Source organism: Dendrobium catenatum, unplaced genomic scaffold (assembly GCF_001605985.2).
Source record: "Dendrobium catenatum unplaced genomic scaffold, ASM160598v2 fragScaff_scaffold_133, whole genome shotgun sequence".
NCBI classification, from domain to species: Eukaryota; Viridiplantae; Streptophyta; class Magnoliopsida; order Asparagales; family Orchidaceae; genus Dendrobium; species Dendrobium catenatum.
The window spans coordinates 5664120-5690264 of NW_021318595.1; the positions used below are offsets into that span (position 1 = coordinate 5664120).

Here is a 26145-nt window from a genome sequence, read left to right on the forward strand (position 1 = left end):
TATCCTTGCATTGCAAAGCAAGGCTTTCCAATAACATCTCTATGCTCACCTGTTCTTAGATAAGGACAAATAGTTAGCTCTTTTGCATGAAAAAAGAAGCCTAGCTAGTTTTGCTTAGAACATGTATATAGAGGCATTCGAAGGTAACTTCCCTTGTTCCTGAAGGCTATTGATCGTGCAGGCATTAGCACATTTTCATTCGTAAAATAACTTCATTCCTTGACTTTCTGGGAATTTTGCTTGCAAAATCTGTAAGAATCTTGCCTCTCAATACAGTTGATAATACAGTATAGTTTTTGAATAGATGGGGACATGGGATAGGCCCATACAAAATATTATCATGACTTTAAGAAGGTCTAATAGATATGATCTTATATTGTTCGGTATTAATGAGCCCTTTGTCCACTCGTGAGCCAGTTTCTTGTTTAATAGCGACGCCTTCACCGCCATCATTGATTATAGGCATCACCGCATCAACGAACATCATCACCAACTCTTATCACCCAGCTCAAATACACACACGTAAGCTAAACTATCACTACATGAAAATCGCCCATTACTGATGGATTTTTTCAGTGGGCTATTCTCCGACGGCTTCCAGTGGATTTCCAGCTGATTGCAACGAAATATATTTGCCTATTTTTCTGCATATTTCCAGGGGCTATTCGACGGTTTTTCCGGTGGATTGTAATTATTATATTTTAAATAAAAAGTGTGGCTATTTTAGCACTTTTGCACTTCCAGCAAACTAGTAATTGGATCTTTGAACTATTTTTCATACTCACAATGAATCCCACAGTAGGCCGGCAGCGCGGCCGGGGGGGTGGCAGCACGGCCGGGCGGCCAGCTCAGCCGAGCGGCATGGCAACGGATAGAGCGGGAGGCAGCTGGGTAGGGCAGCGGGCAGCCAGGCAGGCAGCGGGAGAGGTAGCCGGGTCGGTGGGCTCAGTGCGGGTGGGCAGTGCCTGCTTCGTTTTTTAATTAATTTTTTTTAAATTTCCGACGACTTTATTCCGCCGAAAAGCCGCTAGAAAAATACTCACCAGTTCTCGTTTCCTAAGTGGCTTTTATCGGCAGAAAAAATATCTGCCAGAAAGTCGACGAAAAACTTAATTTCCGCAGGAAAAATCTACCGGTTATTGTTGATTTTCTTGTAGTGTATCCACACTCAATAAAACATATTAATAGAGCTATTACATAAGCTTAAAAGAAATGAATATACTGTCACTACTGAAAATTTTGCTCCTAAGAGGCTAAGATGATGGTCCATCAAACAACATAGTAGAACCTGCAATAAAAAAAAAATTATGAGTAAGTTTGATAATTCAAACTCAATAATAACTTCTATTTATTAAAACATAAATGACAAAATATTGGAGCTCGCAACATAAATAATACAAAAAGTATGATTTGCTGTGTAATAATAATATAATTGTGTCATCATGTTATCAAGTTGGGGTTTCAAGAGCCAAGATCGAATAAAAAATATTTTGTATTAATTTCTCACGTTGCTTCTCGTCCTACTCTGAGAATAGGAATAAATCAACAGTGAATTTGTCGAATTTCTTGATCCAAAATACTCTCTGATACCTCTTCATACAAATATTCTTTGAATCAACAATGTATTGAAATAAATTATGTGAGAATCATCATGTACATAATGCTACAGGAACGAGATGTGAAAAATATCTTACATTCCCGCAAGTCTCGAAGATATAGTAAAATAATAAGAAACTCTGCAAACTCTCATAATCATCTTAAAAAAATACAATGAAGCAATTATGTAGCTTTCCACTGCAACCAAACCTTGTAACTCCACACATAGGTGAAATATTTAATATAATTAGTACAATTATTTACCGTCACTTCCTACAACACAAAGGAGACTAGGAGAATCAATTTGCTGGGAGGGATGAAGCTTTCTACTACCGGCTTTTGGTTGAAGGAGGAAGAGTTCAATGACTATAAAGTATTTTTGGCTATTGAGGAGAAAAGAAATCAAGAAGAGAATAATGTCGGAGTTTTAGCCATCCTTAAATTGAGAGTTGAAGCGGGTCGGAAGTGAGGTGTGAAGATGCTCCAGTGTCCAAGTACCAATCTGATGGAGATGCAGTTTGTTGGTTTGTGAAGAAACTACGCTGTTGATTCGGCATTGTAGGCGTATATTGAAGATTTGTTCTGTGCCAGCATTGTGCAGCTATATGACCGGGTTTGTTACAGATTTGGCAGGTGACTCGTGGAGAAGCTGCATTTCTTGAAGGTCGACTGGTGGAGTTGAAGTTTCTTGGTGCGGCTCCCCTGTTTGAGGTAGAGTGGCCTCTGGTGGATTTGAATTGGTCAACTGGTGCATTTTTTATTTTGAAAGTTGCAAGAGCAACTGAGTCGGCAGTAGCTGTGGTGTCCTTGAATTGATCATTGTGGATATTAATCTCTTCACTGAGCAGCAAAGAGTAGAGCTCGTCTAATGGAATGTTGGACGAACGAGTGTGAATGGCGGTCTTAAAGGTGTTGTAAGACGAAGGCAGACCATTCAGTATGTGTAGGATTATATCTTCCGATTCTACTGTGGATCCAGCAGCTGCTATGTTGTCTACCAAGTGTTTTACATGAGTTAAATAGCCATTTACGGTGAGATCCTTCATTTCAATGCGGTATAATTCGTTCTTGAGTTGTATAACCCTCGAACGATTGGTAGGTTGTAAGCGCTTCTCTAAGGAGTCCCAGATTTCGTGAGTGGTTTGCAGAGTAAGCACATACGGAAGGATAGTCGGAGAGATGGTGGAGAACAGCGCCGCTGCAAGGTTTTGATCGGTTAACTGCCATATTTGGTAGAGCGGGTTCAGGATGATGCTTCGGTAGGCATACATCTAGACCGTTTAGAAAACCAGCAAAACCGTTCGCAGAAAAAATTTTAAAAACCTGCAATTTCCAAATAGCGTGATTATCACTATTGAGCTGGATGTTCACAATGTGCTTTATGTTGGAGATAATGAACTTCAACGGAGCGGGAATGGTGATGTCTGCCACTGTAAGTGTAGTAGTGGCGACTTGAGGTGTGGAGGAGATCTGGCTGTCGGCCATGGAGCTGGATCGGAGAGGATGTCAATCCCAGAGCTCTGTTATCATGAAGAAATCTGCAAGAAGAAGGTTAGGTAAAACAGAGCAAGAAGATAGAACAAGCTATGTGCATATTTCACTAACTGTATCATCCTGTATACATTAGGATATATATATCCAGAAAATGGTATCAAGTTAGTTAGGAAATCAGGAGAAGGAGCAGAGTAGTCAGGCGGCTGTAGCAATGAGCCATTACTGTAGCAGTGAGCCTTTACATGTGATGATTCTCTGCAGAAGGAGGTGGAGCAGTGAATATAAGCTTATTGGCTTATATAGGCTGTAGAACTTATCATTGGTATTAACAGATAAAGATGAGTAGAAGAATTGTGTGATTCATGTGATTAGAAGGGGGAAGGTGGTGTTATAAATTGACCTTGACCTGTTTGGTCCAGGGCTTTTTCGGGACACAGCCGACCCTCCTGCTCCTCTCTTTGCATGCTAACAGCACCAAATTGATCATTAGGCACAGAACCGAGCTGAGTCGCTTGTGCCCCTCTTTTATGGTAACAACCTATAACAAGATCTTCCTTCACTTGTGAGTTCAAACTTTCTTATTTTCTCCTCTTCTTCCTTCTATCTTCCTCTTCGTTCCCAAGATATATAAATAAATGTTCTCTTTTGTAATATTTTTGCTGAAATTGATATGGTGTTGCCTTGGTATATTAACTTATTTTGGAAGGGGATCTTATTTAAGTTTGATGTTAGATTTGATCAAATCTATATATTATTTTATATCTTTTAGATGTGTTATTAATCTAAAACTATTTGTGGAATTTTCTTTTAGTTTTTGTCTTCATAGGGCATCTTGGTAGGTCATAGATTATATCACGTTTGATGGTTGATTTAGTGTTTTCGGTGAAACTAAATATTTCTTAGGATATTCATTGTTATGCTTCGTAGTACATGCTTATAACTATTTGGCTTCACTTTTTATGGGACCTTCGAGTCGTTGTCCTCGTAGCTCTGTCGGTTGATTATCGAGTATGCTTGGATTCTTCGTGTTACTCGAATAGAGGTACGTAGCTATTATTTATTTTGATTTAAGTGTACCCTTCATTGTTAAAGGGCATAAATCAGTGCTATTTCTAATAATTTTTTAGTAATTAATTTTACTATCAATCTTGTTATTGTAAATTCTTTCATTTTATGCATATACTTATAATGAATTAACAAGTTTCATAAATAGAATATTCTTGATTTATTATTGCATAAGCTTATGTATATCAATTTTGTATTTTTATGCACATGTTCTAATTGAATGCAATAAATATTATTATTGACAATTCATATCTTATTATGAAAGAATATTCATCATATTGAAACTATACAATTCATTAAAATATGCTTATGAAAATTTTGAAAAATCATATGTTTGGATGCATTGATGTGTATGTTGGTAGAACCATATTGGTTATTGGATAACCGGGGCCAATGGGAACCAGAGTGATGAATTTACAAAAAATCTCTAGATTTTCTTGGGCTAGTGTTTATCTTCTCCATAATAAATATTTCATAAATTGAATATAGTTATATGCATATAAATGCTTAAATCTATAATTAGACATGATTTGAAAAAATAATAAATAGCTGACAAGTCATTTAGGTTTTAATGGTATTTAACATGATCATATTAGAATGATATTATCTGTGCAATAATTTGTTATATGCATTGTTTGTATTAGCATATTAAAATCTATCATAAGAATCATAGCATAACCCATGACTATTTTGATATAGTAACTATAAGTTGTTACTTCCATCCTGTGGTTGTTCATATTATATGCACCACCATACCTTTGTCATTTATTCTTTGATATATAAGAGTTTGTTTTTAAGTTTTATTTATCAAACTCACCAATTAATTTTTTTTATAGCAGGTCCTACAAAGCATGTTTAGTGGACCATCATCTCAAGATAAAAGTTATCACCATTAGTCTATTTTTTTGTGTTTTATATTTTGTAGTAGTTTATTATGCTTTCGATTTTGAGGGTTGGCTAGTTTCTTTCATGTTATTCGCCCTATTTATATTCCTTTGCTTGTGTCAGTATTATTTTCTTTGGACGGACTATTAGCTGAATTTCTATTAATGAAATGAATATTTAGTATCATTTACATTGTTTACTCTAATGTATTTCTTTGTATTATGAAAGTATAAAACATGCCTCATTATTCGGGGTGTATCGCCTTCCAGAACTAGGGGTGTAACATGTGGTCTCAGGGGCATAATCTATGTGAACTAGATGTGAAGGGTTTCACTCGAATAGTCCAAGTCGAGGCTTTAACAGTTTGGCTCGAATTGGTTTACGCCATGATGTTTGGCTCGATCGGTTTGGTTTAGGCCACACCGTTTGACTTAATTTGATTTATTTTATATATGTATTTGTAGGTTAATATTAGTTTTATATATACTATCATTAATTGTACTAATTTAAGTGTAAATTCAAAAGCTTTAAATCTTATCCTGATATATTTTATCTTAGAAAGATCTTCAAAATCTTTAGATTTGCATTAAAGTTAGGGCTACATATAATATCTAAGAACTTTACTAATCTCAATACAAATTTAAAAACTTTAAAGTTTATCATAATAGAAAATATATTAAGATTTTCTTAAATAGTTTTTTTAGAAAAATATATAAAATAAAATTATTATTATATACATAACATTCAAAATATACCAATAAAATAAAAATAACATCTTCCCGTTACAACCCCTAAAGATTAGTCCCGTCGCTTGCGCCACCAGCCATATCATGATATCAATGTTTGGCCTCCGAGCTCTTCTATCTCCCCATTACACCTCTATCGAAATTATTGAAGCTCCAAGGAAATCGCACGGGAGCTCGCTGGCGAATGCATCCGACGGGTCTAGGTGAAGATATCGATGGGTCCAGGCGGCGGCAGCGGCGGGAACAGCGACGTGCCGGGTGAGATCCGGCGAGTATACTGTGATATTCGTTAACTTCGTTAATAAAATGCTGGGTAAGGTTAAATTTAAATATTAATTATATAAATGTTAATATTTTGAATGCGAGAGAGAGAGAGAAATTCATTGTTTGTCGGGTGGAAATATCTGAACTCGCGGTCGGTGCAACGCGATCGGCCGTTTCTAGGATTACTTCTATCATTTAAAAAATTTCAACAGGGCTTCGGCGGCGGAAATGCCGTCGCGTGCGAACGTCGGGAGCTCCCCATTGAGGAGTACATCTGTAAGCGGCTTAGGGAGGCAGGTTTTGACGATTATACGGTGAAGAGAAGGCAGAGAGACACGCTAATGGCATATAACACAAGGCTCGAAAGCTAGATCTGATCTTCCTTTCATTTCACTCAGTGATGTTTACTGGTTAATGCTCAAGTTTCGTCCAGTGTTTATCTATTGTTTCCTTTCTTCTCCGAGCAATTTGGTAGTTGTTGATCATTTCTAGGGTTTAGGAGCGGATGTGTTACTTTTAACTCAGAGTAGACGCTTCTTTTTAAGTTTTTAAATCAAAATTTGGGCACTACTTTCAGTTTATTTTTTAGCTGGATCCAAGCAATAGTTTAGCTTGTGATTTGAAGGATATTTTCTGTGCTTTTTATTCGGAACCATGCCTATTTTGAAATGCTCACAGTGACGGGGAATTATTTCCCCAAAAGCTGGAGGCTTTTGCTGGTAGGTATATGTCGGAGAAGACAAGTGGGAGTGAAGCTCGGTTAGAGGCGAAGCAATTCAGGTGCAAGAGCATAAGAAATTTCTATTCCTTTTGTGAAAAACTGCGTAAAAATCAGATAAATTACAATTGCTTGTTGATTTATATGGTTTAAATCATCACTGATTTTCTAGGATTACTTCTGATATATCATCAAAAAATTATGTTGATTAGGCGCAAATTTTGAGGCAAACTCAAGTTGGAAAATTCAAAAATTAAATCGAAGATCATTTGAACTCCGATTTTAGCAAACTTATAGTCGAACTGAATGTCTCAGAAATACGAAACCCCCGACCACCAACTGATGTTGAAGTTTTGCCCGTTTGCCGACCGTTGTCGGAAATCTACCCAACACCGAACTTCTGCCTGTCGCCGGACTTATGCCTGTTGCTGGATTTCTACCCGACGCCAGACTTTCGCCCGTCGCTAGATTTCTACCCGACGCTGAATTTATACTCGTCGCTGAACTTCTGCCCGAACGCCAACTAACGTTGAACTTCTACATGGCTACCAACTGACGTTGGACTTCTACCCAACTGCCAATTAATGCCAGTTTTTTTGCCCAGCCACCAACAAACACCGAACTTTTGCAAGGCCACCAATTGATGTCGGACCTCCATCGCCTTCCGACTACGGTCCTTCCGACCTCCTTCGCCCGCCGACTACGGTCCTTCATTTGTCAGTAGACAATGGCCTTTCTAACCTCCGTCTCCCATTGACTACAGTTCTCCTGACCTTTGTCGCTAGACAACTATCTTTCCGACCTCCGTCTCCTGCAGCTACGATCCTTCCGACCTCCGTCTCCCGCCAACTACGATCCTTCCGACCTCCGTCTCCCGCCAACTACGATCCTCCCCCCCCGCCGACTATGATCATTCTGACTAAACGAACACATCAACTGTAATTCTTCATTTTTCTACCATGTAACACACTATGTATGATGTATATTTGTTACATCAAGCTAAGGCCTTCCCCCCCAATGAAGGGAATCATTTGTAATCTATTGCAAATACTAGTAGATTCATTCAAACTGGGCTAGGCCTCTGTGGTTTTTTCCCTTTTTTGAGTTTTCCACATAAAATCTTGGTGTCTCTTATTAATAATGCACCCTCTTTTTTATTTGATTGCGTGTTGGATCTTTGTACAAAACTAAGACGTTAAAATTTATATTTCTCTACCGTCGCGAATACTCTAGTACGCAACAACTTCTATCATTTCATTATCAATTGTTTTACTTTTAAATATATATGTTACATTTAAACATATAAATGATTGAATTATTAGAAGATTTTGTATATGCGAATCCTCAATTTTCTTTGTATGTATTCATAATATGTATTATATTAGTCAAATTGGGAAACCTAATCCTTTGTCATCCTACATCATGTTGAAGTTGGATTTGATATAGCAATGGATAAACTCATTTTCACCCAAAATCATAAGCCAAATGTTAAATTCCAACCATTTGGTATTTCAACCATCATATTTTTAAAATATCAGTTGGAGGACTAAGCTCAATACTCTCACACACCTTAACAATCTCTCTTTAACATGGGGACTCTTGAGATCACTCATCACTCTCCCAAAGCATCATCAAATATCATGCTCTAAGAGCTCACTCAACTATGTGGAGCCATCATATGAGTAGTTTGCTCTTTAATCTCTTGACTTTGGTGGAAGCCGATTGGGACCTATGGGAGCTAAAAATCACATGAGGGGGCCATGTGTCCCCCCTAAGTTTTTAATGTCGTTATGTATAATCAAGGTTATGAAAACCGGACCGGACAACGAACCGGAAGAATTAAATAAAACAAAAATAAAATATTTTTATGAACCGGCCGGTTCTTTCCAACCCGGACCGGTTCAACGGTTCACCGGTTGAACCGCCGGTTCAATCTGGTTTGCTCCGGTTCTATGCAGAGCCAGTTCTGAAGCTGGATCGGACCGGCCACCAGACCGGTTCACGGTTGAATCGGTTGAACCGGCCGGTCCGGTCCGGTTTTCAAAACAGTGTCTATAATAGATATATATTAATAAACTCTCATTATTTGATATTTTCAATAATAAAAATTAGCTTTGTGACCCTCCAAACAATTAATATTTTTATGTACCCCTTTGCCACTAAACTTGGGTCAAATGCATCAATTGTCAAATCTATTTTTTAATGTTTAAAATTGCATAATCGGGTATTGAGACGTTTTTCGTTCATGAGACGAGGCGTAAGCCTCAAGGCGTTTTGAGGCGTAAGCCTCAAAATAAAAAAAAGTGCGTAAACATAAGATGATAAAATTTGTATATACTAATGAATAAATAATATATAAAACATAAAAATGCACAATATATGAAGTGAAATCAAAATATCCCAATAATAAGACAACATGAAATATAGTTCAACTCAAATTCCGTCTTTTCCAAATCACAGTATTCTTTTCATTAACATATAATTCCAAAAATAAATATCAATGACATATCACATAATAACTCATAAGTCATCAGCACTGTCATCGCTAAGGGGGTCTTCATTTGAATCATCATTATGATGAACTGCTCTCTCTCCTTCCTCCTCTCCTATAGAGTCTAATGTCTCCCAATCAGCTCTTTTCTCAATATTCGTTATCTTTTTCTTCCCTAAATTTTTTTGAATAATTCTAAAATAAATAATAGTGTAATACATTAATAAAAGTCTAAGAAAATTATATTATTTATATATCTTTTTTAATTTTTTCTTCAGTTGTGGTGGATGTAGATGCTTTAAGACCATCAAAGAAATCAATATTTAAATCTTTATCTTGTAATTCAGATTGCATCACTTCAACTTCATCATCTACAAATCACTCATCATCAGATGCCATATCCTCGCAAAGAAAAGGATCTTCATCATCCATTAATCCTTTTTTCTTTAAATTCATATATTTGAGCCTCCTGTTGTACATAATGTACACACCAGTGAATTTATCCTCAATGTGGACAAGCAATTTCACCTCTTTGTATGTACTTTGTTATAGGTACTCCAATTTCTTTCACAGCCAGATGAAGAGCATATCAAGCCCAAATCTTTCACAGCAAAATACTGCAATTCTGGATTCCTATCGTCAAATTGAATCTATCACTCAACTAATATTTATATAAGAGAGTTTAATTAGAGAAAAAAAATAACTTTTAAATAAATATTTAAAACATTAAAGAAAATTACCTGGAAATCATTTGGCAATTGTATCATTTGCTTGTTGTAATTCAAAAAAGCCTTCTTTATTCCTAAAAGGTATCAATTGCATGTCAGCATTTGATCTTTTAGTTGCATCACTTATTAGCTGATCCATGCAATGATAAAATCTCAACTTTATTTCAAGATTTGTAGACTTGTTCTCTGTACATTGATACTGAGGATTTAGGTAATAATCAGCTACATGCAAGTGCCGGTGAAGTTATAGCTCCCACCTATCATCAATAATATTCCAAATTTTTCTAAAGCTACCCTCTTCGCCTCCTAAGTTGGAGGCATTCATTTTTTTGGCTTCATCTATGGCATTGTAGATGAAATCCATTGCAGGCTTTTTTTCAGCATCCACCATCCTTAAAGCTTAAACAAAAGGTTTAGTGGTTGTAATGTCATATAAGATACTTTGTCAAAATCTATTATTTAAAACAATTTTTTTAATCTCTTTTCCCTCAGCCTTCTTCTCCCAAGCACAACTCAACAACTGTACAGATGTGAACATTGCCTTTAAAAGTTGTCTAGCATCCAACATGCTCTCTAAGGTCAAGTAAGCGGTGGCAAATCTTATTGCTGCTGGCTTTAGAATTTCTTTCTTTGAAAATTTTCTCATAAGAGCTAGAACTCAAGAGTGGTTGTAAATAAACTTAGTATTTTTGCTTTAGTAAGTGCATTCTTATGTCGAGGTAGCTTCCCAAGCTTCTCAAGAATCAGATCTATGCAATGTGCAGCACATGGAATCCAGTATAGATGTTTCATCTCCAAAAGTTTGTTACATGCAGCCTTGTAAGCACTTATATTATCTGTCACAACTTGTACAACCAAATGTTCTCCAACCTTCTCAACAATGCTATCTAATAATCCAAATATGAACTCAACATCTTTAACTGATCAGATGATTCAGCTGACCTTATAAACACAGTACCATAAGAATTATTAATGAGAATATTAATTAGACTTCTATTTTTGATATCAGACCACCCATCTGACATAATTGTTACTTCTGTTTGGGCTCAAGTCCTCTTAATTTCTTCGATGCTTTTATCAGTGCTTTCCAACTCCTCATTCAGAATTCATTTTCTCAAATCATTCATGGTTGGAGGTTTGAACCCTCTCTCAAATGCTCCAACTGAACGAATTATGTTGTAATAGGCAGGTGATGTTGCAATATTAAATGAAATTGTATTTTTGTAGAAGAATCTGCCTATATCCTTACACACTATTATTCGTGTCTCCCTTGCATTTTCTGGGGCCATCTTCTGTGTGGTAGGAGGCCTATCCTCTGATGTGTTCACCATATAATGATCCATAGGCCCTCTAGCACCCCTAGATGAAATGGGCTTCATCGAAGATGATGAATCCCTAACGCTGCGCTTACTCCCGTAGTAAGAGGCATTATCAACTTTGTCCTCAAATTGCTTCTGTGCAAGATGTTTTGACGTGGTTGACTTATTCATATATGACTTTATCTCATCCCTTACAGTATCAAGAACTTTGGATCATAGAACAACATTCTTGTGAGACCCTGAAAGGTGATCCTTCATCCTAGTCACACCACCCTTCACAATTTTATCATAGTAATTGCATTTTAGATAGATATATATTTTATCACTTCCCCCTACATCCACCTAAGTGCTTTGTTTTCATGCTGGATCTTTTCTATGACCTGATACAGCTTTATCCTTACTTCTGACCATCCTTTATGAGAAGAATATATTAGACTATTAGTGTAATATATCAAATCCCTAAATATAATGCTTCACTTATTCTACATTAAGAAAACTTATATAAAGCATGCACTCATGAAGAAGCGGACTACACTCACTAACAACTATTACTAAAGATGATGAATATAACAATATACCAGTCTGCTGGGGGTTCAAGGGGGCACTGCCCTCTGGTGAGTTTCGACCTGAACCAATTTTTATTATAAGAGTGAAAGAGCAGTAATAGCGCAGCAAAAATGCAGTGACAATGACAGACAGATTGATTGTGGAATCTTACTTAGCAGAATATTGGAGGTTCTTATTGCAGAAAGGACCGATCTTGTGTTTCCATGAAGAAGAAGAACTTTCAGCGGTTGGTCAAAGGAAACTCCAGCCCAACTCGCATTAGACGATAACTCCAAGCAATAGGTGAAGAGCAACTCACGGTGGAAGGAAGCCGATGCCGAGCGAAGAGGGAAAAAGGTTGCTTGAAGAAGAAGGGAGAAAACTTGTTTTCGGGAAATGACGGAAGACTACATGAGGGTTGGGGGTCCGAACTGAACAAATATATATTAGGTTAGTTTTTTTTTAATTTTTAGAGGCGGGTGCCTCTAAAACTTGAGGCGAGGCGCGCCTCATTTAACTTGAGGCGTACGTCTCAAATCTTGAACTCATTGTGTGGGCTTTGAGGCTTAAAAGGGCGAAATTGCGCTGAGGCGCGCCTCTTATTGCGCAATTTTAAACCATGTTATTTTTAACCCCCAAAGTTAAGTTTATGAGTGAGAGACAATCACTTTGCATTTCAACATGAACTAAATATTCTCATACACCTTAACAATATGTTTAAAAGTAATACCTTTTAGTCTATTATATGATACCCATTGCACTTTTTGTTAGCTTTACTTATCCAAATATGGATTTTCATTAGGTGCGAGTTCAAAAAAAAAAACAATTTAATCTCCAGTGGCAATCTCTAAAAACAGTTGGACAATGTTGTATCAAGAGCAAGAGAGGTTAATGGAAGGATGGAGCATACTTAGTCAGAGGGAAGAACATATCTATGGAAGATTGAAAGACTTAAGCCATGCTGAAAAAGAATTTGTGAAAGCAAGGTTGAACTTTGAAGATGATTTGCACTACTTTAATTGAACCAAAAAAACACTTAGGAAGTTGCTGTATCTGCTCTTGATGCAAGGAAGATGTTTTTTTCTCTCTATTTATTTATAGCTTACAACAATATCAACATCAATATTTTATTCTACTACGTGGGGTTGATTATATGAATCTTTTTTCTCCATTTTGTCATGTTAAGAGTCAAATTTTTATTTATTTCTAATAAAAAAGTTTTTTCTAATATTTTCTAACCAAGTTTTTATCTTTTCTTTTATTTTTTATATTTTCTCGCACATTTTAATTCCATCACATTTTGATCTTAATATTATTAGTTTCTTTTTCTGACATAAAATTAGCTTCCTCATTTACAGTCACAATCTTGAATCTTACTCTAAAAAATGTTTTTGTTAATATTATTTAAATGCTTCCATCTAATCCTAGGACATTTTAAAGTCTAAAATTAATAAATGATGCTGGTACATAAACTCACTCAGAATAAATTTATTATCTTTGTAATCTAAATGATCTATTTTTCTTATAGGTAAATAATCAATTAGAGTTTTAATATATCCATTCTTATAAGTGATGAGATTCTCATTTCTTTTCTTAAATTATGTGTTAGCAATTATAAAAAAAAAAGAAAAATCTAATATAGTCATACCATCTTTATTAGTCGCTCTAACCTCATAACCATCATAATACTTTTAAAATTTCCTACCTTCCTAGAATATATCCTTTTAAATCTCCTCCAATAAAAATACTTTATTCAAGCGGTATCTTTTGTACTAATTCTTATAAATCATTCCAAAATTTTAGTTTTAAACACATTTCTAAACCTACTTAAGAAGCATAAGCACTTATGATATTAATAATCTTAGAAACAACAATAATCTTTAAAGCTATAATTTTATCTTCAATTATATTAATTTCTACCGCAGTATCTTTCAATTTAAATATATTATGTGTATACTAATAAACATGCAGGCGTCATTCAATTATTCTTGCTAGAAATCTAATATTTTTTCATTTATTTCCTCAGTAGGAGATAAAGGGATCAAAGATGAATATAAATCTTCTTTTGAAAGGAAGTCCTGTGATTTTGAAGTGGAAAAGGCACAGAGAATGAAATCACTGGAGGAAGACATGACAATGAAAAGAAAAACTTATAATGTCTGTGACATTAAGCTTAAACAGTGAGAACAACAAATTATGAAAAATGAAAAAATTCAGTTGTGTGAGCTACATTCCATATAGGGCAGGCATAGATGTATTAAAAAAATTCCAGCTTTTGGAGGATAAAGAGAAGGCTTTACTTCTTATAGAAAAGACTGTGGAATCAAAGAGGCAGGATATGCAATCCAAAAAGGAAAAAATTAGTAAGATTCAGGAAGAACTTAAAAAAATTACGATTTCACTTGAAAATGAAAAAAAAAATTGTGAAGGGCAGAAGATGTCTCTTGCTGCAAATGAGAGATCAAGCATCTTGCTCTGCAAAGAAAAATGAAAGAAAAGATTGATAGCTTTACTCTCAAAAGATGACACTTGATGTCGTCCCTTGGCATTTTGATCCCATGGTTATGATGGGGATCCGTGGGAGGCTCACCTGGATTGTCCCGATCTCCTTCCATATTTTGGTGGCAGATTTAGGATTTTATTAAAGCAATTATGTATGATTTTGTAATTATTTATTTCTTTATTAAGATATCTTGTATAAATCTATAAATAGGGACATGTTCGAGCAATTAAATTAAACTTTTTCTCTATCCAATTCTCTAAATTTAATATGGTATCAGAGTCTAAAGAGATATCTATGAGTTCCTCCACTGACCTTCATTGCCATTCTCATTCAGAGACTAAAGAGAAGGAAGCGGAGAGGAGCAAGCACCTTCATTATTGGCCTTCTCTTGTTATTGCTACTACTCTTACAACCAACTCATTTTTCATTGCTGTTCTGCACCTTGCTGGCTTGATTAATATGGCCTTCATCGCTATCCTTTGCAACCAAATTGTTTGAAGCTAATTCCTCCCAAAGCTCTATGAAGGACTCTATGGTGCACTAAGGAAAATGAGATCTCCAAAATATGCAATGTTCTTATCGCTTAAATAAGAAGAATTACTTGAAGTGTTCTCAATTTGTGAAGACTTATTTGAAATGGAAATGAAAGATGAATCACCTCCTTGTGAATCAAAATGTACAAGAAAATATAAAAAAATAAGAAGATTTATTATAAAAATTGATTTAATCATTTAACTGTAAAAATTCTGATAATTGAAAAAGATATAAAGAGGTCTGTAAAGAGTCTAAAAAAGCAATTTGTCATGTAAAAATTTTAGCTTTTAATGATTTATATAATATATTAGATACTAAGGAGAGTGAAAGATATATGTATAAGTTAGCTAAACAAAGAGATAGGAGTAGTAAGGATTTAGTTTAAGTGAAGTGTATTAAGGATGAAGATCAGAAAGTGCTTTTACTAGAAGAAGATATTCAATAAAGGTGGATGAGTTATTTTGTTATGCTTTTCAACGAAAATTATGAGAATACGATTGACTTTAGTAACCTTAGTACCTTAAATGAAAATAATAATTTTTGTTTTTATTGCCGTATTGGTAAAATTGAAGTTAAATAGGCTTTAAAGAAAATGAAGTGTGGAAAAGCTGTTGGACCAGATGATATTCCAATAGTGGTGTGAAAATACTTAGGAGATGAAGGAATTTCTTAGCTTACTAAACTTTTTAATATTATTTTGAAGACTAAAAAGATGCAGATGAGTTGGAGAATGAGTGTGATGATTCTTATTTTATGAATAAAAGTGATGCACAAAATTGTTCGAATTATAGAGGAATTAAGTTAATGTGTCATCATACCTTAAAATTATGGGAGAGAGTTATGAAGCATAGGTTGCGTCGTGACACTAATGTTTCTCAAAATCAATTTGGATTCATACCAGGTAGGTCTACTATGGAAGCTATTCATTTATTGAGAGGTTTAATGGAGAAGTACAGAGAGAATAAAGAGGATCTACATATGATTTTTATTGATTTAGAGAGCATATGATAAAGTTTAAAGAGAAGTGTTATGGAGAGTTCTACATAAGGGGTTAATAATGCTTATATTTAAGTCATTAAGGATATGTATGGAAGAGCTGCTACTTGTGTTCAAATACAAGGTGGTTTGACCAAATATTTTCCTATATCAATTGGATTACATCAAGGGTCAGCATTAAGTCCATACCTTTTTGCTTTAGTCATGGATGTTCTCACTAAACATTTGCAAGAGGTTGTATCTTGGTGTATGCTTTTTTGCTGATAATATTCTTATTGTTGATAAGACTAGAGAGGGAGTTGAAGGTAAACTAGAATTATGAAGGTCAACCTTATAGTCTAAAGGTTTTTATTTGAGTAGATCTAAAACTGAATATATGGAGCGTAATTTTAGTAATAATAGATCTAGTGAGAGAATTGTGATTTTGGGTGATCAAGTCAGAAATAAGAGTACACATTTTATATATTTTGGATTTATTGTTTAGAGTGATGGTGAAATAGATGGGGATATTGTTAGTAGAATCCAAGTTGGATGGTTGAATTGGAGGAATGTATCAGACTTATTGTGTGATAGAAAAGTCCCTCTCAAACTTAAGGAAAATTTTTATAAGATGGTGGTGAGACCTGTAATGCTTTATGGTGCAAAATGTTGGCCATTAAAAGAGAAGCATAATATTAAAATGTTTCAGAGATGAGGATGCTCAGGTGGATGAGTGGCTTTACTCTTAGAGACAGGATACGAAATGAACATATACTTGAAAATATTAGAGTAGCTCTAGTGGAAGATAAGATTAGAGAGAGTCACCTTAGATGGTTTGGTCGCATAAAACAGTGGCCTTCTGATGACATGTTTAGGAAAGTAGTTGTATTAGATTTGACTTATGTTAAGAAAGGTAGAGGTAAACCTAAAAAAATTTGGTTAGAAAATATTAGAAATGACATTTCTTTATTAGATTTAGATGAGAATTTGACTTTTAACATGATACAATGGAGAAAAAAAAGATTCATGTAGCCGACCCCAAGGTGGCATAAAGGCTTGTTGTTGTTATTGATGAAGCAGACTCCATGATCATGTCATAGTTGTTGAATTCTATGACACCGAAAATTAACGATACTTTTATGTTTCTATCTATTACAAAAGACATATTGGATGTCGCCAGACAAACCTTCTCGAATGCTCGGGATGCTGCACAAATCTTTGAAATTAAAGTAAATGTGATAATCACAAAACAAGGAAGTAAGACGTGACTGAATATGTCACTCTCCTTTAAAGCTTGCGGCTAAACCTTGATTACTACAGATACATAGCGATCAAGTGTCTATAAGGTGCTGCTATCCTGAAAAACTTTATTGAGAAAAATAGAGTGTATGACTTTCTTGCTGGATTAAATGCAGAGTTTGATCAGGTAAGAGTTCATATCCTTGGCAAATAGGAGACACCTTCATTAAATGAGACCATTTCTCTCATTCGTGCTTAGGAAAGCTGAGGGGTAATGTTAGAGCCAAAGGTAGTTGAAGGTTTAATAATGGTGTCAATCAAAGAGGCACCATGGAAAGAAAAAATGTAAGAATTCCTCAAAATCTAAAGACAAAGACTCTCGTTGGTATAGTTATCGTAAGAAATCAAGACACACAAAAGAGATATGCTGGAAGATACATGGAAAGCCCCAAGGAGTGGAATGAAAGAAGTGGACAAAAAGGCACATCACAAGCCAATACTACAATAAATTTGCCTAACCCAGAAACAGAGTCCAGCTTCAGAGAGCTCAATAAAGAATATATTAATAAACTAAAACAACTCCTGAAAGTCCTTGAAAACCACGTGCATCTTCTTCTCTTATACTTTTAGGTAAGTTTTTTTATATCCATTGGATTATCAATTGTGTCTCTAGAAATCATTTGAAAGGATTATGAATCATTAACTCGGGAGCCATTGATCATATGACACACTGTACTACCCATTTCATCAAATATCCCTTATCTCCCTCCCTCCCTCTAAAAATGTGCTCTAAGTATCTCAATTATCCACAAACCTAATATTTATATAAAAACTTATCAGTGACCATAATTGTCGAGTCTTATTTTATTATACTTGTTGCTTATTTCAGGACCTGGGATCGGGGAAGAAGAATGGACTTGCTAAGGAGAGAGATGAGTTGTACTACCTGGAAGAGCTGAATAAATCTAATATTATCAATAATGACTATTCTATGTTATCCCTAGTTGATAAAAAATCTACTATTTGGATTCACGATTTTAGACTAGGACATCCATCTTTTGATATCTTAAGAAATATGTACCTGAAGCTTTTTTATAAGTTGAAAAATGAATTTTTTTCATCGTGAAAACTTGAGTTAGCCAAGCATAAATTTCAAACAAACATGATAGATATAATACTCCATTTTATTTTATTCATAATGATAGTTGGGGATCCTAAAAAATTCCTAGCATCTCAGGGGCCTGATGGTTTGTATTCTTCATTGATGACTGCACTCGAGTCTCTTGGGTCTTTCTCGTAAAAAATAAATATGATGTTAGAACTATCCTCCCCATTTTTTGATACCATGATCCAAAATCAATTCAGTGTAAAAATAAAGAAATTTCGTTCCGATAATGCTAAAGTTTACTTTAGCCAAACCCTATCCTCCTACTTTAAAAAAGAATGTATTATTCATGAGTCTTCCTGCATTCACACTTCACAATAAAATGGGGTTGTAGAAAGGAAAAATGGTCATCTTCTAGCCTCCACTCATGCACTTCTATTCCACCACAATGTACCCAAAACTTACTGGAGGAAGCCCTTCAATCACATATCTCATAAACTAACTACTTTCAAATACATTGGGACTACAAATATCAAGAGATATGCTATCCTCTTTTTACCTCGAATTCCTAACTCATAATAATCTTATACTCAGAATCTTTGGGTGCACTACCTATGTTAACATTCACAATTAAAATAGAGAAAAATTAGATTCAAGAGCACTCAAATGTATCTTTGTTGGATATTCATACACTCATAAAGGTTATAAGTTTTATCATGCCTCCACAAAGAAAACTCTTATATATGTTGATATTATCTTTGATGAAATAGATCCTATTTCTCCAAACCTCATCTTCAATGGGAGACTGAAACTATGGAAGATGAGGAAAGTGAGATTGCCCTTCTTGGTCTTCTAGCTCAACCTCAAATCAATTCGTCTAAACCTAAAATCAAAGTCAGAGAAATTGAGGACAAAGTTATTATGGATAATAAGAGGTTTGGGCAAGTGTATTTCAGGCGTACAAATCCAAACTATACTCTAGAGCAGATTACATAGTTTGAACCGTCTCCTGAAGTTGAGGTAAATATAAGTTCACAAAAAAAAACTCCCCTTGTACCACATAACTAACTTTGTATTCTTCCATAACTTCTCACATTCACACAAAATTTTTTTGGTTACACTAAATGTTATTCATATTCTTAATGATATTTCTGAGGCGTTATCTGATGAAAATTAGAAAATTGTCATGAAAGATGAAATGCAGGCCCTGAAAAAAAATAATACTTGGCAGATCACCGACCTATAAGTAGGAAAAAAACCAAATGAGTGTTCTCTGTGAATACAAAGTTGATAGTACATTGAAAAGGTATAAGGCAAGATTGGTGGAAAAAGGGTACACTCAGACATACGACATTTACTACCAAAAAATTTTTGCACTTTTGGCCAAGAAGAACAATGTGAGGATCTTGTTGTCGCTAGCAGCTAATTACAATTGGCATCTAAAACAGTTGCATATCAAAAATGCATTCCTACTCGGGGGCTTGGATGAAGAAATATTTATGGAGATTTCACCAGGATTTAAGAAGAAATCTGGGGGTGATAAAGTATGTAGGTTAAAAAAAGCTTATACGGGCTAAAGCAATTACCTAGAGCTTGACTATGAAGATTCTCAAAAGTTGTGCTACTTAATGGTTATCGGCAGAGCCAAGGGAAGACCATACATTATTCTTTATGCACTCAGACTCAGGGGAAGTTACAATTTTATTAATTTATGTGGATAATATCATCTTGACTGAAAATGATGAAAAAGAGAGTAATTCTGATGAAATATTTTTTCAAGGAATTTGAGATCAAAGATCTTGATAGATTAAAATATTTCTTTGAAATTGAAGTGTCCCACTCCAACAAAGGATCTTCTTTTCACAATAAAATTGCATTAATGATATTCTTAAATAAACATGTAAGCTTGCTAATAAACAACACTAATACTAGTAGAACTAAATCACAAATTGGGAGTAGCTAAAGAAGATCTAAATATAGATAAGGGAGCTTACAAGAGACTTGTGAGGAAATTGATCTATCTTTTCCACATTAGTCCATATATAGCATTTGTTGTAAGCATGGTCAGCCAATTCATACAAAAATCCAAAGCAGACTTATATGCAAGTTGTAAATAGAATACTGCACTATCTTAAGGGGAATCAAAACAAATGGATTCTTTTCAGAAGAGACTGTGGAATAACCCCAGAAGTATATACTGATATAGATTATGCAAAATCCCAGTAGATATACGATTTACCTCAAGATACTGCACATTCTTTGGAGGAAACCTTATTAGATGAAGAAGCAAGAAACAAAATATGGTGGCACGGTTAATGCAAAAGCATAATACAAAGCTATGATCCTGGGAATATGTGAGCTACTATGGATCAAGATGATTCTAGAAAGCCTAAGGATCAAGTAAGCAGGACCCATAAAACTACACTGTAACAATAAATCAACAATCAACGTAGCTCACAATCTAGTTCAACATGACAGGACTAAGCACATAAAAGTGGACAGACATTTCATAAAGGAGAAACTAGATAGTGGTCTTATATGTATCTACCATGTCTCATCAAAAGATCAGCTGTGAATATTCTTACCAAGGGACTTGATAACTCTATATTTTTTAGACTAGTTACCAAGCTAGGTATGACAGATTTGTATTCCCTAGTTTGAGGGAGAGTGTTAAATCTGAGCCGTCTATTGGCATTTTGATTAGGGGTGTCAAAATGGGTCGACGGGTCGGACTCGAGTCAAACCCAAGTTGACATGGGTCTAAACGGGCCAACTTGAACCTGACCCATTTTTTCAAAAGGGTCAGGTATTTCAACCCAGACCGACTCACGTGGGTGACAGGATTGACCCAACACGACCCGCCAACCCACTTGATTAAAAAATGGGAGGGACGGCGAGTGTGACGGTTTGCGAGGCAGTACGACGGTAGATGGATGGGTCGACATCTTCTGGCTACACTGTGGCAGACGGCTCTGACTTAGTGACTCTTGTCGACTGATGCCTGGCGGTCAAGGATGGAGCCACAGAGGACTTGGGTCGTGCACTGACTCACACGAGACTCGGCACGGCGGGCTGGCGGTAGTGATGGCTCATGCTCGGCACGCACTGACTCACGCTAGTTGAGGTCAAGCTTGGTCACGCACTGACTCACGCAAGCACAGACGAGTTCATTTCGCATGAGACGTCCAGACTAGCCGACTAGGTCTAGTTCACAACTCACGCACTTGATGTGTTGATTTCAGGTTTCCGGTCTTCCGGGTCAACCCGAACCCGACCTGTTTTGCAAACAGGTCGAAATCTCAAATCCGAACCTGAAATTTTTTTTGTTCGGGTTAGATTTTGACACCCCTAATTTTGATCCTGCGGCTAGGTGGGAATCCATGAGAGGCTCACATGGATTGCACCGATCTCCGCCGTCCTTGGCATTTTGATCCCATAGCTAGGATGGGGATCCGTGGGAGCTCACCTGGAGTGCGACGATCTCCTTCCTTATTTAGCTGGCTGATTTAGGAAGGATTATATATTTATATTAGAGCAATTATGTATGATTCTATAATTATTTATTTCTTTATTAAGATATCTTGTATAGATCTATAAATAGGGACAAATTTGAGCAATAAAATTAAACTTTTTTCCCTCTCCAATTCTCTGAATTTAACAAATATTTCTTTAGAAAGGATTACTGATGTTACTTTCCATCAATGTACTGAAAGCAGATTATTAGCCAGCTTGAAGCATCTAACTGGAAATACTGCAAATGTACGGACATTCTGGTTTGAGAGCAACAGACCAGAGAAAAGCAACAGTTCAATGGAGGGTATCTTAATTGCAGCTAATGAAGAGAAATGTAGATATAATAATTAAAGTTTGAATTTGTTTCCACTGGGAAAAGGGAGACTTATTGATGCTGTATCTAATGATGATAGTGATTCACAGTTAGAGCGTGCTCAAAATAATCCGAGTGTCTATAATTGTCGTTGAGATGGAGGAAACTCTCGACTGGTGTAAGTAATTTTTGTTTGTCTATATGGGCATGATGTCATACTATTCGTTTTTTTGACATTCAGCAAGCACATGTTTCATATAATAAGAGCAAAATATCTATCTTTTTAATTAAAGGTTTAGTATCACTCTTTATTATTTGATGGACCGACCTTAGTATAATTATTTATTTTCAAGATATTTCTAAGCAGAGAAGGCTTGTTGGTTCCCATCCTTTTAAGTGGATAATATTTTGAGGATATTTAATTATCTACTTGTTCTTATTCGAGTTTTTTTTTTTTACTTTTTAAAGATCGAAATTATATTATGTAGAGTCCAAATTAGAAACTAATGTTTTTAAACCCCAACTTGTAAAATGTATCTAGTTAAACTTGTTTTGAGCATGCTCTAACTGTGAATCATCATCATCAAGAACATGTCATTTTTTGTTTCTCTTACTTATAATAAAATGGTATCATGAAATTGGGTTTTATGGATGGAGTGATTAATGAGGCTATGAAAAGTATCCAGCTATTTGACTGTTTTCTAGTATCTATTGACATTTTTTACCATCATGATGATCAAATTTCAGTTGGCATTGTTTAATTGTACTTTGAGTCACATAGAGTCATATGTCCTTATTTGTTTTTGTCACTAGCTTATATAGTTTGCCTATTTTTTTGGTATTAAACTTGTTTCTCATTTGTTTATTAAGGATATGTTAATCTTTAGGATTTGGAGATTCTTTATAAAAGGACTGTTGGTGGTCATTTGCACTTTGACTGTTGGATGAACTGAGCTCCTTTCCTTCCTCGAGGATTTCTACACCAATCCAACATAAGATGTACAGGTGTTTCCATCTCTTTGCTTTGAGGATTTACTATGCAGCTTTTTAACTGGATCATTCTTTCCCACCATCTTATCCTCTATCTTATTCAGTTCTCCTTGGATTTCACCATTCAACTGCCCATTCCATATCATTTAGTATCAAAGCAACAATTCTATCTGAAAAGTTTATGAAATTTATATGGTATTATTGTATTCCTTCTCTTTTACATTTTCATTATGAATTAAGTTCTCTTATGGAGTTTTTCTCTACGTAGACTTTCCTTGCCTCTTCTTCCCATTGCTAAGTGCGTGAATGCTATTAATGAGAAGTGCTCGTTTTCAATCTCATATTCATGTCGTATTGCCCTATCCAATAGGTTCCCCTTTCTCAAACAAAACGACTTGTAACTCAAATCCTAGTCACATTACCTTCCAGTCTTTAAAATTCTAAAAATTCTCATTTTATTTCTATTCAAATTCAAATTCCAAAATTTGTAATCACATAAGAAATTCATGAAAGCCATCCACTAAACCAGCTAACCTAGCTCAAATTCTAATTAGACAATTAAATTGAAAACCCAAAACCAATGAAAGAAACCCTTCATCAGTTTGATGTTGAAATTAAACTAGATCCCCAGTTGGAAACCTCACCTTTATCCTTGTCCTAATCAATTAGCACTTATTATGCTCTGTTTATTGTTCATAAACAATAACCATTAATACTAACTCCCCTCTTTTTGTTTCATTAATGATACCCTCAATGCTAACTCCCTCATCTATTGCACCCAACTCAATTTTCATAATTTCTCTCTTGAATTAGACACCCCCTCTTCCCATTTAAAGGGGAAAAAACATTCATAAACGATCTGAAAAGGGACAAAATGCTATATTCATTCTTTATGACTATTTTTTATCTTCTTGTCGTGGCATTCCTCAGAAGATCTACTACTGCTTCAGTGCTTCTTAATTGGTCCTCAACCCATGAGTTTTAGTTTGGTGGCATTTTCACGTGTGGTTATGGTAAATGATTGCTTGTTTGGTGGAGTCCATTGTTTAGAGCCCTATGCTGATCGCTTTACCTACAATTTTGGCACCATTATTTTTGAATGCTGCTTGAGATCTGAGTTGCTATATCAGTTTGCCAATTATTCTATGCTTCCTTTGTGGTTAATTATCTTAACTTTGACTTCTGCGGTCTATTACTCTTTGTTTTACAGCATTCATATTTAAACTGAAAATTATGAAATTGGATAGTGGTAAATCAGAAATTTCTTCATTTATTGATCCCCTGCTATTGTGTTTTTTTCCCAGATTGGAATGATTGTGGATTATGAATCAGAAGAGGTTTTGTTGGAGGCTGTTGGTTGTGCTGGTTTAGATTGGGTAAGATAAAGTAACAGTTTTCGCTCTTTGCTGAGCCCTCCACAACTTGCATGATTTTGTTTAAAAATCTGCTATTATTTACTGTAAAAATTTCATGTTCTTGTTAGTTTAGCAAACTGAATCAATGAGTTATGTAGAGAATAACAGTCCACAAAAAAACAGATTCATGATAGCAAATATATGACCACTTTATTGATCATTCCCATGCTGGATGTAAACAATTTCTTCAGAGCCAACGTATATGACAATTAGCATAATATAAGCCTTTTTACGTTACCCAGCATTCTTGTGTTATTTAATTGTGTTAAAAAGATGCACGTTCATTAGGATGGTGCTGCTTAGCGCTTTCTTGTATTTTAAAATAACTTAGATCTTAAGTCAATGCTGTTTTTTTATGTGTTCAAAACTTGCTCTTTATTTTACACTTGTGCCAATGTGTCAATGCTGGCTCCTGCTTTTGGACGATCCACACTTATTTTACTGTCAATGTGCTCATCTTTTCTTTATGAAAAAAACTTCTATGACAGTTAATATTCTGCAAGAATATTTATGGTGTATTCTACTGTTGACTAATTAAAAAAAAAAACAAGAAAAAAAAGAAAAGAAAGAACAGAAACTAAAGGATGCATCTCTTTACGAAGCCTCCTCTAACACCTCCTAGACGACCCACGCCAAGCAGCCGATTGCCGAATGACACATCGCTTCGCTACTGTATCTCCTTTTTGGCAAATCAAGCTAATAAATACATCAAGAAAAAAAAAACAACAAGGTCCTTCGCAGACAGCTGTTCCACCAACTTTATGTTGCCAATATTGATTGTTTTGGAGTTCTTCTTCTTTGGTAGGCTTTCATGATTGTCGGTTGGTTCGTCATTTTGGTAGATTATTTCACAATTTGCTTGTACAATTTTATGATCTGATAAAATATATTGATGTCTAGCATAGTGCCAAGAGATTGCTAGTTAGTAAAACAATAAATCCAAACTTTTTATGAGCTTGTGCAAATTCTTATGAGGAAACAATTTGTACTTGCATTATGGCAGTCTAAGTGCATTTTTTGGTTGATGCTAGATGTGTAAATGGTCTTCGAAAACATTAGTGATATTTATATTCCTTGATGTGTGAAGATGTAGTTGTAATAATCATCTTTAGTGTATTACATTCACGTCATAAAATTAGTGTTGAGCCAATAGTAAATGTGTGGCGTTCATTTGTAACACGTCTCATCTATGTGTGGCATTCATGTGTAACACGTCACATCTAACATTGGTGGAATAAATACCCAGTTAAATTGATGCATGAGAATGCTCAATGATTTGGAGATTTCTCTTATTAACCTTCGTGATATTAAATGATTGGGAGTAGGTTAGATGTGAGCATAACCCGAGGGAGGATCGACTGTATTTGTGCTCTCCCCAAAATGTGACTAAATGGTAAAACTTATCACAACAAGTGGTACATGTGAATAATGAAGATCTTGTTCCAATATTTCCCCAAAAAAGGGTTGTTGATAGACATAGCATGAACGATAATGATTATAACCAGTTGATAAAAGATCTTCATCAAATATAAGATCAAAGACCATTGATGTCATGATAAGGAATCTCCTCAATAACACGTTGCATTTATGTTTTACATTAATATGGCATCTCACACACACACACACACTGTCTCTCTCTCTCTCTCACACACACACACACTCTCTCTCTCTCTCTCTCTCTCTCACACACACACACACACACATAT

General features: G+C 35.3%; 1 long non-coding RNA gene across 1 annotated transcript; it reads left to right on the top strand.

Annotated features, from left to right (window-relative positions):
* Window positions 1–5836: 5836 nt before the first annotated feature.
* LOC114580848 lies at window positions 5837–24683 on the top strand. The gene is made up of 2 exons (XR_003702446.1): window positions 5837–6099; window positions 24329–24683. It is a non-coding gene; the product is annotated as an uncharacterized LOC114580848 (long non-coding RNA).
* The last annotated feature ends 1462 nt before the right edge of the window (window positions 24684–26145 follow it).